Source organism: Callithrix jacchus, chromosome 14 (assembly GCF_049354715.1).
Source record: "Callithrix jacchus isolate 240 chromosome 14, calJac240_pri, whole genome shotgun sequence".
NCBI lineage: Eukaryota > Metazoa > Chordata > Mammalia > Primates > Cebidae > Callithrix > Callithrix jacchus.
Window position 1 is genome coordinate 69,804,741 of NC_133515.1, and position 14,388 is coordinate 69,819,128.

Here is a 14,388-nt window from a genome sequence, read left to right on the forward strand (position 1 = left end):
GAAACTTTTGTGAGCTAAAAGAACATGTTTTAAATCAATGCAAAGAAACTAAGAACCTTGAAAAAAGATTCGAGGAAATGATAACAAGAATGGATAACTTAGAGAGGAATATGAATGAATTAAAGGAGCTGAAAAACACAATACGAGAACTTCACGAAGCATGCACAAGTTTGAACAGCCGAATTGAACAAGCAGAAGAAAGAATATCAGAAGTTGAAGATCAACTCAATGAAATAAAATGAGAAACCAAGATCAGATTAAAAAGCACAGAAAGGAATGAACAAAGTCTCCAAGAAATGTGGGACTATGTGAAGAGACCTAACCTACATTTGATAGGCGTACCAGAATGTGACGAAGAGAATGAATCCAAGCTGGAAAATACTCTTCAGGACATTATCCAGGAAAATTTCCCCCACCTAGCAAGACAGGCCAACACTCAAATGCAGGAAATATAGAGAACACCACAAAGATATTCTGCAAGAAGAGCAACCCCAAGGCACATAATCGGCAGATTCAACAAGGTTGAAATAAAGGAGAAAATACTAAGGGCAGCCAGAGAGAAAGGTCGGGTCACCCACAAAGGGAAGCCCATCAGACTCACAGCAGATCTCTCGGCAGAAATACTACAAGCCAGAAGAGAGTGGGGGCCAATATCAACATCCTTAAAGAAAAGAACTTTCAACCCAGAATTTCATATCCAGCCAAACTGAGCTTCATACGTGAAGGAAAAATAAAATCCTTTGCGAACAAGCAAATACTCAGAGATTTTGTCACCACCAGGCCTGCTTTACAAGAGCTCCTGAAAGAGGCACTACACATAGAAAGGAACAACCAGTACCAGCCATTCCAAAATCACACTAAATGCTAAAGAGCATCAACATAATGAAGAATCTACAACAACTAACGGGCAAAACAGCCAGCTAGCATCAAAATGGCAGTATCAAATTCACACATAACAATATTAACCCTAAATGTAAAGGGACTAAATGCACCAATCAAAAGACACAGACTGGCAAATTGGATAAAAATCCAAAACCCATCAGTGTGCTGTATCCAGGAAACCCATCTCACATGCAAGGATACACAAAGACTCAAAATAAAGGGATGGAGGAAGATTTACGAAGCAAATGGAGAGCAAAAAAAAGCAGGAGTTGCAATTCTCATCTCTGATAAAATAGACTTTAAAGCAACAAAGATCAAAAGAGACAAAGAAGGCCATTACATAATGGTAAAAGGATCGATACAACAAGAAGAGCTAATGATCCTAAACATATATGGACCCAATACAGGAGCACCCAGATACATAAGGCAAGTTCTTAATGACTTACAAAGAGACTTAGACTCCCACACAATAATAGTGGGAGACTTTAACACTCCACTGTCAATATTAGACAGATCAACCAGACAGAAAATCAACAAGGATATCCAGGGCTTGAACTCAGACCTGGAGCAAGCAAACCTGATAGACATCTACAGAACTCTCCACCCAAAATCCACAGAATATACATTTTTCTCAGCACCACATCACACCTACTCTAAAATTGACCACATAATTGGAAGTAAAGCACTCCTCAGGAAATGCAAAACAACTGAAATCATAACAAACAGTCTCTCAGACCATAGTGCAATCAAGTCAGAACTCAGAATTCAGAAACCAACCCAGAACCACACAGCTTCATGGAAACTGAACAACTGGCTCCTGAATGTTGACTGGATAAACAATGAAATGAAGGCAGAAATAAAGAAGTTCTTCAAAACCAATGAGAACGAAGACACAACATGCCAGAATCTCTGGGACACATTTAAAGCAGTCTCTAGAGGAAAATATATAGCAATAAGTGCCCATATGAGGAGAATGGAGAGATCCAAAATTGACACCCTATCGTCAAAATTGAAAGAGCTAGAGGAGCAAGATTAAAAAAACTCAAAACCCAGCAGAAGACAAGAAATAACTAAGATCAGAGCTGAACTGAAGGAGATAGAGACATGAAAAACCCTTCAAAAAATCAATAAATCCAAGAGCTGGTTTTTTGAAAAGATCAACAAAATAGACAGACCACTAGCCAGACTGATTAAAAAGAAAAGAGAGAACAACCAAATAGATGCAATAAAAAGTGATAAAGGGGAAATCACCACAGATTCCACAGAAATTCAAACCATCATCAGAGAATATTACAAACAACTCTATGCACATAAACTAGTAAACCTGGAAGAAATGGATAAATTCCTGGACTCCTGTGTCCTCCCAAGCCTAAACCAGGAGGAAGCTGAAACTATGAATAGACCAATAACAACATCAGAAGTCGAGGCAGCAATTAAGAGCCTACCACACAAAAAAAGCCCAGGTCCAGATGGGTTCACAGCTGAATTCTACCAGACACACAAAGAGGAGCTGGTACCATTCCTTCTAAAAGTATTCCAAATAATCCAAAAAGAGGGAATCCTTCCAAAATCATTTTATGAGACCAATATCATCCTGATACCAAAACCTGGCAGAGACCCAACAAGAAAAGAAAACTTCAGGCCAATATCCATGATGAACATAGATGCAAAAATCTTTAATAAAATATTAGCAAGCCAATTGCAACAGCAAATCAAAAAACTTATCCATCATGATCAAGTAGGATTCATCCCAGGGATGCAAGGCTGGTTCAAGATACGCAAGTCTATAAACGTAATTCACCACATAAACAGAACCAAAAACAAAAACCACATGATTATCTCAATTGACGCAGAGAAGGCATTCGACAAAATTCAACAGCCCTTTATGCTAAAAACCCTCAATAAACTCGGTATCAATGGAACATATCTCAAAGTAATAAAAGCTATTTATGACAAACCAACAGCCAATATCATACTAAATGGGCAAAAACTGGAAGCATTCCCTTTGAAATCTGGCACTAGACAAGGATGCCCTCTTTCACCACTCCTATTCAATATAGTACTGGAAGTTCTAGCCAGAGCAATCAGGCAAGAAAAAGAAATAAAGGGTATTCAAATAGGAAAGGTGGAGGCCAAATTGTCTCTATTTGCAGACAACATGATAGTATACTTAGAAGACCCCATCACCTCAGCCCAAAAACTCCTGAAACTGATAAGCAACTTCAGCAAAGTCTCAGGATATAAAATCAATGTGCAAAAATCACAAGCATTCCTCTACACCAATAACAGACTTAAAGAAAGCCAAATCAAGAACGAACTGCCATTCACAATCGCTACAAAAAGAATAAAATACCTAGGAATACAACTCACAAGGAACGTAAGGGACCTCTTCAAGGAAAACTATAAACCACTTCTCAACGAAATCAGAGAGGACACAAACAGATGGAGAAACATTCCATGTTCATGGTTAGGAAGAATTAATATCGTGAAAATGGCTATACTGCCCAAAGTAATGTACAGAATCAATGCTATCCCCATCAAGCTACCATTGACTTTCTTCACAGAACTGGAAAAAACCACCATGAACTTCATATGGAACCAAAAGAGAGCCCACATAGCCAAGTCAATTCTAAGCAAAAAGAACACAGTGGGGGGCATCACACTACCGGATTTCAAACTATACTACAAGTCTACAGTAATCAAAACAGCATGGTACTGGTACCAAAACAGAGATATAGACCAATGGAACAAAACAGAGGCATCGGAGGCAACACAATGTATCTACAACCATACAATCTTTGATAAACCTGACAAAAACAAGCAATGGGGAAAGGATTCTCTGTTTAATAAATGGTGTTGGGAAAACTGGCTAGCCATGTGCAGAAAGCAGAAACTGGACCCCTTCCTGACACCTTACACTAAAATTAACTCCAGATGGATTAAAGACTTAAACATAAGACCTGGCACCATAAAAACCCTAGAAGGAAATCTAGGCAAAACCAACCAGGACATAGGAGTAGGCAAGGACTTCATGAACAAAACACCAAAAGCATTGGCAACAAAAGCCAAAATAGACAAATGGGACCTAATCAAACTCCACAGCTTCTGCACGGCAAAAGAAACAGTCACTAGAGTGAATTGGCAACCAACAGAAGGGGAAAAAGTTTTTGCAGTTTACCCATCTGACAAAGGGCTGATATCCAGAATTTACAAAGAACTCAAACAGATTTACAGGAAAAAAAACAAACAAGCCCATTCAAAAATAGGCAAAGAATATGAACAGACACTTTACGAAAGAAGACATATATGAGGCCAACAATCATATGAAAAAATGCTCATCGTCACTGGTCATCAGAGAGATGCAAATCAAAATCACATTGAGATACCATCTTACGCCAGTTAGAATGGCGATCATTAAAAAATCTGGAGACAACAGATGCCGGAGAGGATGTGGAGAAAAAGGAACACTTTTACACTGTTGGTGGGAGTGTAAATTAGTTCAATCATTGTGGAAGACAGTGTGGCGATTCCTCAAGGCCTTAGAAATAGAAATTCCATTTGACCCAGCAATCCCATTACTGGGTATATATCCAAAGGACTATAAATGGTTCTACTATAAGGACACATGCACACGAATGTTCATTGCAGCACTGTTTACAATAGCAAAGACCTGGAATCAACCCAAATGCCCACTGATGATAGACTGGATTGGGAAAATGTGGCACATATATACCATGGAATATTATGCAGCAATCAGAAATGATGAGTTCGTGTCGTTTGTAGGGACATGGATGAATCTGGAGAACATCATTCTCAGCAAACTGACACAAGAACAGAAAATGAAATACTGCATATTCTCACTCATAGGCAGGTGATGAAAAATGAGAACACATGGACACAGGGAGGGGAGTACTACACACTGGGGTCTATTGGGGGGAAAAGAGGAGGGCCAGTGGGAGGGGGGGAGCTGGGGAGGGATAGCCTGGGGAAAAATGCCAAATGTGGGTGAAGGGGAGAAAGGAAGCAAAACACACTGCCATGTGTGTACCTATGCATGTTCTGCACATGTACCCCCAAACCTAAAATGCAATACAAAATTTAAAAAATAAAAAATAAAGATTGTTTACAATAATACTTGAAAGTTTCTTAACCATTTGGGAATGGGTAATTTTACCAAAGCTAGATCCCATTATGTTGGCACCCATAAACTCGAGCATTTCTGTAACACGAGGCACACAGAAAACTGAAGTCCCCACTGGCAATCCTGTTGGGGAACACCCCCTCTTCCCTTGGCATAGCAGGTAACAAACACCCACCTGAAACACAGCCCGAAGGTGGGTGCCAGTGTCAAATCTTACATAAAACCTTAATAAAGCCTCACTTTACATTTTATAGGTAAAATTAAAATATGACTGAAAGTTCTGCTATTTTCGTGTCTCACCCACAAGGATCATTTTGTGGATTGGGTCATTGACCTCAGGTATTTCAAGAGGCTCCCTTGAACCTTGACAAAGAGGTTTTGAATAGAGAGGAAAGACTAGATTCAGAAAGTGTACAGTGGAGGCAGATATAGAAAAGCTAAGTCCAATTCAATAATGTGGTTTAATGCATGGTGGCCAAGTTTTTATTTGTCCCATCAATTGGCAGAATTTCTCTCCCTCGCTTCCAACTTGGGTAGGCCTCTGACAATTAGGATGTGGCAGAAGTGGTGTTCCGTGACTTCCAAGGCCAGGTCGTAAAAGGGCATGCAGGTTCCACCTCATTTACTAGAACCCTCACTCCTCACATGGGAAGGTCTGAGCCTCCCAGAGAAGCTCAACTGCCCTGAGACCCATGATGTGCTCTGGTTGATAGTCCAGCCCAGCCCAGCCTTCCAGCCCTCTCTGCCGAGGTGCCAGATGTGCAAGAGAAGCTGTCTTGGACCCTCCAGACCAGCTCACTGGCCAACTAAATGCCACTACATGACCCCTGTCAATGCCTCATGGAACAGAAGAATCATCCAGGTGAGTGCTCTCTGAATTCCTCCTGCACAAAATCGTGAGATGCAAGATACGAGAACATGGTTTTGTTTTGGATTTTTGAATTTTTTTGGTGGTGGTTGTTTTTGTTTTGAGACAGGGTCTCGCTCTGTTGCCCAAACTGGAGTGCAGTGGTGCAATCATGGTTCACTGAAGTTTCATCCTCCTGGACTCATGCTGTTCTCCCACCTCAGCCTCCCAAGTAACTACAGGTGTGTGCCACTACACCTGGCTAATTTTTTTTTTTTACTTTTTGTAGAGATAGGGTCTCACCATGTTGGCCAGGCTGGTCTCAAACTCCTGGGCTCAAGTGATCCTCCCACCTCAGCCTCCCAAAGTGCCAGGATTACAGGTGTGAGCCACTATGCCCAGCCTGCTGTTTTAAATCACTAAGTTTTGGAGTAGGTTGTTATGCAGCAGAGGATTACCAGACAATAAGGAAAGTTTCTCAAAACCCAAGGCCTCAAACAGCGGGACACACTACCCTGGGAGGGAATAATTATGGCCATTGTGTCAGTATTCAGTAAGAACTGGATGAGACAGGCGCAGTGGCTCACACCTGTAATCCCAGCACTTTGGGAGGCTGAGGCAGGCAGATCACTTGAGGTCAGGAGTTCGAGACCGGCCTGGCCAACATGGCCAAACCCTGTCTCTTCAAAGAAAATACAAAAATAAGGTGGGTGTGGTGGCCCGTACCTGTAATCCCAGGTACTCAGGAGGCTGAAGCAGGAGAATTGTTTGAACCTGGGGAGATGGAAGTTGCAGTGAGCCGAGATCACGCCACTGCACTCCAGGCTAGGCAACTGAGTGAGAGCCTGTCTCAAAAAAAAAAAAATAAATAAATAATAAGTATGCTCCAACTTTAACGGTCTGGATTACATCTTTCCAAAGACTGCTCAGAGTGAAACCCAGATGACCATCTGTCTTGTGACTTTACCTAACCTCTGAGAAATGAGGGGGTTGGCCAGGTAACCTACCTTTTGACAATGTAAGCAAATCATAGACGCTGCAGATCCTGAAGGCAGACCTCTGAGAGGAGACTGAGGGTCTGGGGACAGTACCAGAATGTGGGCCTAATGGAGAACATAATTTATGACTGGTCCAAATTCTTTCATAGTGTTGCGGGCCTGGAAGGTATTTCTGACATGAAGGATTGCTCACGATGCTCAGATAAAGAATCCGAGATATCGAGGGTTTAAGGAGGAGAGTGGCATGGAGAAGGTGAGTTGGAGAAAAGATGATGTGGGTTTCTGCAAGATACTAAAGCCCGAAATACAGAGGGAAAGAGTCCCAGATAGCTGCCTCATAGCGCTGCCTGCAAACTCAGCTTCCATCGCAGGCCACCGAGACGGGGAAGGTAAACTTATGGTGCCACCTGCTGGAGAAGTATAGCCTCGGATTCCCTCCACTTGTAGATTCTGTTCCTCCCTAACACTCAACCCTAAAGCTCAATCTTCCAGAGACCCTAAACCTGCAAGGGTGCCATGCCCCAACCAGGTAGAAAGTCACTCTCCTGCTTACCAATATGCCTTCAGCTTTTCCGCTTGTGCTTTGGAGTCTGAGAATTGCAATGTTATAAGCCTAGCAGTCTTTCCCAAAAGGAGACTGATAGAATAGACATGCTCCAAATCCCTTAAAAAGGTAGAACCAGAGGAGAGATGGGGTCCCCAGAGGTTCACTTATCCGTAAGTAATCAGCCCCCCTCGGCAGCCCACCATAGTGAGGGTCCTCTTCCAGTCTAGGGACAGATGCTGGGGGAAGAGTCATGGGCCAATGGGAGATGAACGCCTTTACTGGCATATGAGCCACCAGCGATCCAAAGCCCAGACCAGCACTGATGAATGTGCAAGCTCGCTACTCTGTGTAGACCGGGTCTGAAGGGTTCCATAATGACGCAATCATGGAAGCAGATGCCCCGACAGTGGCTCCCTCCTCTAGGGATCATTAGAAAGCTATTAAGGGTGTCTAATTATTTCCTAGTGCTAATAACGGTGCCAATAAGCCAGGCAAGTTTTCTCACTTTTATAGCGATAATTAGAAGGCCAATTATTTTTTATGTCCATGAAAGAGTGAAACTTTAACCGCTGTCCCTGCAGCTGTATTTTATACCGCCCTTGTGACAGAAGCTGCTTTGTAGCACTTCATTACGCATTAACAAGGATCTCGGGTTTTTAAACTCCAAACCACAGTCTACACCAGATTCAGAGTCAGTCTGAAGGAAGTGGAGCGGGGAAATAGGCAATAGATATTTTCGAGGACTTTTGGGGGAAGGGGGCATTCAGGCCATGCATTTGCTTCAGAGGCTGTATCCTACCAAACTCTAAGACAGTGGCTCTCAAACAAGCTCACAGCAGACTTACCTGAAGGCTAGTGGAACGTTCTCAGCTCACTGCAACCTCCACCTCCCAGGTTCAAGCAATTCTCCTGCTTCAGCCTCCGGAGTAGCTGGGATTACAGGCATATGGCTCCACGCCCAACTCATTTTTGTATTTTTAGTAGAAACCGAGTTTCACCATGTTGACCAGAATGGTCTCGATCTCCTAACCTCATCGTCCGCTCACCTCAGCCTCCCAAAGTGCTGGGATTACAGGTGTGAGCCACTGTGCCTGGCCACCTGGAGGTTTATTCAAGCACAGATTGCTGGTCCCCACCCCAGAGTTTCTGATTCAGTAAATCTGCCAGGGGTCGAGGGCAAGAATTTACATTTCTAATGGTGTCCCAGGTAATGCTAATATTGCTGGTGCTGGAACCACGCTGCCAGAAACACTTCTAAAACAAATGTTTCTAACTGGGAACCCACAGACGCCCCCTTCCCTTCACGAAGAGGTTAATAGGTAGAATTCAAAGGGGTCCATGACTTTGGTTGGGAAAAGGCTTACGTCTTTATCTTCACTAACTTCCAACTGAAATTTAACTTTTTAAAAAATGATGAATGTAGGCAGCAGACCACCATAGTATTCGCAGTGATCACAGATATGTTCCAACCCATTACAGCGGCGGCAGGTTCTGCAAATATCATCTATGCTCATTAATGTTTAAAAACTCCAGTGGTTACTAGTCCTGCCAGCAGATTTTATTCTTTAATCCATTCATGGAAAAGCACATATTACTATATCACTGCTTTAAAAATATTGTGATAACTGTATTTCAAAATGATTGGCTTCTATGTATTATCTTTTGTGCATTTGAACGTGTTATTCAGACTGCCCCGGGAGGAGGGGGAAAGGGAGGTGGGCTTATGGCACATAAAAAAGTATAAAAATCTTGTTCTAAAGGTATGAAATCAATCCTCAAGGATAATTCAGAATTTCCTTCAAGGAAAAGTTTAAAAGAAGTGATGGTGCTTGGATAAGTGAGAAGAGAACAGACTGGGAGGTAGCCTAGAGGCAGAGGGATGGAGGAGATACCAGGTTGTTTTACCTCAGTGATGAATGGAGAGCAAGAAAGGTCAGCTTGATCTTCCCTGTGCTCTTCACGAGAGGTTAAGTCTTAAAACACCAGCCCTCAGCCAGGTGCAGTGGCTCACGCCTGTAATCCTAGCACTTTGGGAGGCCAAGGTGGGTGAATCACCTGAGGTCAGGAGTTCGAGACCAGCCTGCCCAATGTGGTAAAACCCCATCTCTACTAAAAATACAAAAAATTAGCGGGGTGTGGTGGCAGACGGCTGTAATCCCAGCTACTCAGGAGGCTGAGGCAGGAGAATCACTTGAACCCAGGAGGCGGAGGTTTCAGTGAACAGAGATCACGCCATTGCGCTCCAGCCTGGGCAACAAAGTGAGACTCCATCTCAAAAAAAACAAAACAAAAGAAAACACCACCCCTCTATTTGGTGTGAGCAGTGGCAATAGCAACTATAGCACTAATATTTTAAATACTTATGAACTTCTATCAGGAGCCACATGGTTAAGGACTTAGGTGTGTCATAAGTTTTCTCTGGGAGATCTGATTTTGTTTGTTTGTTTGTTTTTTGTGAAACAGGGCCTCAGCCAGCCCCCTCACCCTGGGCTGGAGTGCAGTGGCGAGATCACTGCTCATTGCAGCCTTGATCTCCTGGGCTCAAGCGATCCTCCCACCTCAGCCTCCAGAGTAGCTAGGACTATAGGTGCATGCCACCACACCGGGCTAATTTCTGTATTTTTTGTAGAGATGAGGTTTCAATATGTTGCCCAGGCTGGTACCAAATTCCTGGGCTCAAGTGATCTACCTGCCTGAGCCTCCCAAAGTGCTGGGTTGATAGGCATTAGCCACTGTGCCTGGCCTGATAGTGGTCATGATTTTATGAAGTGCAGAGATAGAAAGGCTGTCTACTCAGCCTTTATATAATAATTTGGAGATGAACCTGATCTCTTGACTCCAAATCCTACACTTTCCATCCAGTTGAAGGAATGGGAGTGTGTGCGTGCATGCGTGTGTGTGTGTGTGCGTGTGTGTGTGTGTGTGTGTGTGTGTCTGGAGGACAGAGTTGGGAGAGATGGCCCCTGTCATGAAGTCCTTTTTTACCCCTTCAAGCAAACAAGTCCTGGCACCGTGGTTCCCAGACCCAACCCCAAAGTCCTCCTTTGTGTGGCATAAAGGAAAGAGCCTGGGATCTGGAGTCGGAGATTTGAGTTCCAAGGCCAATTCTGCCATTGTGATTCCAGGTGATTTACTCAACCTCCCCAAACCTTAGTCTCTCCCTCTATAAAATGAGTTTACCATCCCCCTGGCATGGCTGTGGTGCTCAGTGGGTGCTTAGTAAATGCCAGTGGCCATCACTCTTACACCTCCCCCTGCTCCAATGGCCCCATACCAGCACCCTCTCTCTACTTCCCTGTCAATCCCTGTCATTTTGGCCTGACCACACGTGTCCTCCCTCCCTTTCCATCTCACCCCCATCTTGCTTACATCTAAATCTCCTAACTCTCCCAGAACTGGGCATCTGGAAACAGCTCACTCAGTATCTTCAGCTATGCAAAAGAGGGCCTGATTGTGCCTCCTTTAAAGATTGCTCTGGCTGTTGCCTAAACAGAGGAGTGGGTACCTAGTCTGAGGAGAGAGATGGTTTCTTCCAGCAAGCCTTCCCAGAAACAGTTCAGATCTTTCTGGCACAGTTCTTAGCCACAAAAAGTCTGGGACTTGTTTTGACTTCGTCCTTCCCCTCTCCTGTGTGTGTTGAGACAAGTCCCCTAAACCTGTGGGTTTGAGTGCAACCCCCACACTTCTGCATCTTCCCCCTTCTCAACTTACCCACCCTTTGTGGATGGCGCCAGAGTAGCACACTGATGCTTTGTTTAAGAAGTGGGAGGAACTGAGAGTGTCAACACCTCAACGTCTTGCATTCAGATGTGTTAATCCTTTTATTTGCTCTGCGTCCTTAGGCAAGTCACCTAACTTTTCTGGGCTTAGGATCAACATATCCTGGTGAAGGGAAGGAATGGCTGCTTTATTTTCTTGAGTGTCTAGAAGGAGTGACAGCAGATTCAGTTTAATCACCCCAAAGAGGGGTTGTTAAAGTTTAGAGAGAATGATAGCTTTTCGCTAGACCCAAGATCCACCGTGCTTCCCTACAGCCTCTGTCCTGTCCAGCTGTCCTTGATACCTACCCACCTTATAAAAGAAACAGAAGACATAATCCTTAGGCATTCTGCACAGGAAGATAAGCTTAAAAACGAAAACGACAGCATATGTGACCAGCACTACCCTGGCCTTGTGGAAAAGCACTCCAGGTGCAGATGAGTGAGTGACCGGCCCCTCCTGGAGTCGGGTAGCTGGGCCCAGGTGTGATTTGCACACTGCCTGAGCACAGCAGGCTCAGGGAATGGAAGGAAATGGAGGAAATGCCCATGTATTAGGGAGTAATGTGCCATTCATCAAACTGGGTCATTCAGGAGGAGAAGCAGGTTTGCCACAAAGGATGTGAAAAACAACAGTCATGCTAAGGTGTATAAATGAGAGGTTAGAGCTGGAAGACCACAACCCAAGAGTATCTGAACCCAGTGCAGTTTTTTTTTTTTTTTGAGATAGAGTCTCACCCTGTCACCCAGGCTGGAGTGCAACGGCGAAATCTCAACTCATTGCAACCTAAACCTCCTGGGTTCAAGCAATTCTCCTGCCTCTGCTTCCCATGTGGCTGGGACTAAAGGTATGCGCCACCATGCCTGGCTGATTATTTTTGTATTAACAAAGATGGGGTTTCACCATGTTGGCCAGGCTGGTCTCAAACTCCTGGTCTCAGGAGATCCGCCCACCTGGGCTTCCCAAAGTGCTAGGATTACAGGCGTAAGCCACGGCACCCAGCCTCCAATGCATTCTTGAGGGAGGCATGTGCCTAAAGGACAAGGAAGAATAACAACGATAATTGTTATAATAATGATGATGATAACCACAATAGCCACCTGCATTTACTGAGCACTTACTAAGTGCCAGGTACTTGCTCAGTGTTTTGCTTTGTTGCTTAAGCTTCATAACAACTCATGAGGTGGATATTGTTGCCTTCATTTTACAGATAGGAAAACTGAGGTGCAAAGGGAATGCGTAACAAGCTCATAATCACACCCGCTATGTGTCCAAACCCTGACATGGAGCCCTGCTGAGCCAGGCGGGACCCCTACAGACTCAGTTTACTCCCAGCTAAAGACCATAGCACCACGAGCCACCATGGGCCAAACAGTCACTCTGCCTGCCCCCTCCCAAATGGGCTGTGAGCTTCAGCAGCTCCAGTGGTGAGAAACAGGTAAGAAAAGAAAGAATTACTTGATTCTAGTAAGAAAGAATCAAGGTCCACAGCTGAGCCAGCCCAGGCTACAGGCCCACGTCCACCTCACCTGGCCAAGGGTATGTGAGCCACCAACGAGCGCAGAGGACCCGTAGGCAGCCAGGGGAGCAGGAGGCAGCCTCTCGCCTGCCAGAACTGGCCCAGCTCCTCCCACCCCAATTCTGCTTATTTAGAAACCTCTTCCTACCTGATTAGGGAATTACATGTCTATGGCAGGATCCTGACCCACTACTGAAGGGGGATGCCGAAGGGATGGAAAGGTAGGAGCAGAGAAGAGCCTCAACAACCTCCCGGGTTCTGCTCTTTCTCCTGCTAACTCCCTGGGTTCGATAGCCAAGCTGGAGAGCCTGACATCATCCCACTTTCACCTACAGGGAGGAGTCTTGTGCACGTGCGTGTGTGTGCGTGTGCGTGCGTGTTCATGTGTTCATGTGTATGTATAGGGGTTGGGGAGGCCCCCACCACACCTTACCTCTGACTTTACCTGAGCTCAGTTCACAGGTAGGCTGGACACAGGGCTGAAAGTTAGGCAGCAACCAGGACAGCTGTATCCAGAATCCCAGAGGGGCCAGGCTGAGGAGCTTTCTGCCTCCAGGGCCTAGGAGGCGGGGCTCAGCCAGGGCTGGGTGCTGCATAGATCCACACCAGCCAGGGTCATCCCACAGCCCAGCAGCTCCTCTCTGAAGCACTGGAATCCCTCTCACCCCCTCCCAGTTCAGGAAGCCCCTTAGGTAACTCTAAATATTAAAGACCATCTTCTCCCTCTGCTTTTACCTCCCAGTTTGAGCAAATAGGAAGCTGTTGCTTCTGCTGCTATTAGAAAAGTGATTTTGTGGGGGCTCTTGCTTACACAAAACTTTTGTCAGGAGTCCCAGAACATTAACTTCTCTCAGCCTCAGTTTCCTCATCTGTAAAGTGGGACTAATAGCTTCAGTGGGATAATACATGTAAAATGCTATCATAGTCCCCTCAGGCTGCTGTGACAAAATACCAATCTTACTCACAACAGAAATTTATTTCTCTGAGTTCTGAAACTGGGAGGTCCAAGATCAAGGCACTGGCAGATTTGATGTCTTGTGAGGGATCCTTTTCCAGTTCATCACATAGCGGGGGGCAAGACAGCTCTGTGGGGTCTCTTTTAGAAGAGCACTAATCCTATTTATGAGGGCTCTGTCTTCCCAAAGGTCCCACTTCCTAATACAATTACACTGGTGATTAGGTTTCCACAGATGAAATTGAGAAGGTCAGCCAGGCACGGTGGCTCAAGCCAGTAATCCCAGCACTTTGGGAGGCCGAGGTGAGATCACCTGAGGCCAGGAGTTCGAGACCAGCCTGCCCAACATGGTGAAACCCTGTCTCTATTAAAAATCCAAAAAAAAAAAGCTGGGTGTCTGTAGTCCCAGCTATTTAGGAGGCTGAGGCAGGAGAATCATTTGAACCCAGGAGGCAGAGGTTGCAGTGAGCCAAGATCGCACCACTGCACTCCAGCTTGGGTGATAGAGCAAGGCTCTGTCTCAACAAAAAGAAAAAAAAAGGAAAGAAAGAGAAAAAGGAAGAAATTGGGGAGGTCACAAACATTCAGACCATAGCAAAATCCTAGCACAGAACCTAACTCCACAGCTGCTGGCACGCAACAGAGACTGGTGTCTCTCACTTCCCTCTCCACACGTTTCTCAGCACTGGCCTCACTCCTGGGACTAGGAGAGGAGAAAGACCAAGCCGCTTCTGGCAAAA